Genomic DNA, 2,288 nt, shown 5'->3' on the forward strand with positions numbered 1-2,288 from the left:
TTATTTTTTCCTTTTCTCTCCCTCTGCTTGCGGGCGTGCTTGCCAAGTCACTTCAGTTATGTCTGACTCTTTGTGACCCTATGGACTGTAGTCCACCAGGCTGCTCCTTCTATGGAATGCTCCAGACAAGAATACTGGAGTGGGTTGTCATTTCCTTCTCTAGAAATTTTCCTTAAATTTGTCTATTTTTCTCTTCACTGATGCTGGTCTTGTCCCCACTGCTCCCTAGAATCTTACTGTCTCTTAACTAAACTACTGCGAAAGTCCTCTTGAATCCCCACGTGTCCCCGACGTTCAGTATCCAGTGGAAGCCTGTTTAAAACTCTTCAGTGTCTCCTATTGCTTCAATAAAAGAGTATAAAATCCTGAACATAACCTACAAATCTGCATCATTGTATAACCAGCCTTGTCCCAGGGCCTCCTCTTTATGCTCTGGTCAGAGATATTGGACATACCATGTGGCCTTCTACCTTGGGGACTGGGAGAGATGGCATGAGCATTGCCCAGGAGGTGTTGGGGCATAGAGAAAGACCTATATAAGACGTAGGTTACTATTAAGGAGAGGTTAACAATTGGAGAGGGATGGAAGAAACACACATTTATTGAGACATGATGATACATGCGCGTCCTGGCTAAGTGCTTTACATACACAGTCTCATCAGATAATACACAGAACAGTCTGTGAGGCTGCCATAATTTTGGAGTGAATAAAAGAAGAAACTGACACTATGAGAGGCTGAGTTGCCAGGACAGCACAGCTTGTGAATATCAGCATTGGGATTTGGAACTGGACTCCAAAGGTAATGTTTTTTCCATTTGCTACACCACCTACCTTGTTATTTGACCACCTTTCTAACCCCAGGCTCTTTAAGATAGCAAATAACTTACCCAATAAATGTTGGGTGAATTGAATGCCAGGGTAAATCATCTCGAGCTTAAGGACTTCTTTGAAGCAAACCACCCCACTTTGTCCTGGAAGTTGAGTTGGTTCTTGTGGAAGCTAAGTGACCTTTCCCCAGAGATCTACATTCACAACTGTATTCTGGAGATCTGAGACTATATTAGCTGTTTACCATTACAGTTAGCCTGACTTTCATATTTCCATATACACAGATTCTTTCAGCATGACTCCTTTGAAGCACGGTGCTCTCAAATGTGAAATTTAGCAATTTCCCGAGTATAATGGCACAGTATTTTTGTGACTTTTGAAAGTACCTGGATACCTTGTTCTGGTTTTTATTAGCACATACATATAAATATTTTAAAAAGTTCACTAGAGCGAGGCAGGTGACCACTTGGAGGTTTGCCCAGCGGCTGCTTACAACTCACCACCAGCTATTTCATGCCAAAAGCTCCTTCTCTTGGCCAAGGAGCAGATGAGCCTCTAGGTGATTACCATGTGTGTGAGAGGTAGATGTCAGGCCTCCATCAGAATTCCTCAGGAGCTCATCCATAATTCCATCTTTCTTTGTTACTTCCCCTACTCTTGGTTTAAAAATATCTGTTTAAAAGATGTTACAAAGGCTTGTGATATTTTTAGATCAACTCCGAGTAAAATAGACATATGGATGGCTTCAAACTGTCTTGCCATTGTTTCCTGGACCTTTTTTCATTTTCTAATTTTGGGGTACACTGAGAGACTTGAGGGATCTTAGTTCTTCAACCAGGAATCGAACTTGCACCCTTGGCAGTGAAAGCACGGAGTCCTCACCACCAGACTGCCAGGGAATTCCCTATTTCTTGAATCCTTAAAGCTATCAACTAAGAATGCTTATTTTCACAAGCTACTACTTTTTAACCTCCCTATCAAAAATTTTCAACACTTGTCATTATATTTCGTTTCCAATAAGTCAAATCTGGCACATTTCTTGTATCTGATTAAATGAGAGGGAGATGAGACTGCTCAGGATGGAAGCATTCAGGTAGGTGATCAGCCCCAGGTAATCTGCACTTTGCTTTTAAGTATGCCCCCTCCTCCCCCACCGCCCCGCCCCTGACCCACATGCAAACTGAGTCAGGTATTGAAAGAACTTTTAGCTCACAACAGATGATGGCCCCAAACTGGGCTCCTCTGGGGTGGACAGGAGTCATTAAGCGGAAGCTCAGGTTTTATTGCATAAGTCAGATAACATCCATGTTCTCAGTACTACAGTGTGTGGTATTTTCTGGATGAGAGCCTGTTGTCAAAGGGAGCAGGGAGCTGGAGAGGGGAGTCAGGAATTCAGACCTGGATGGAGTTCTGTTCTTGCAGCTCTCTGTGTGTGACCTTGACCAAATTTTGTAACCTC

This window comes from Oryx dammah, unplaced genomic scaffold (genome assembly GCF_014754425.2).
Source record: "Oryx dammah isolate SB20612 unplaced genomic scaffold, SCBI_Odam_1.1 HiC_scaffold_29, whole genome shotgun sequence".
Lineage (NCBI taxonomy): Eukaryota > Metazoa > Chordata > Mammalia > Artiodactyla > Bovidae > Oryx > Oryx dammah.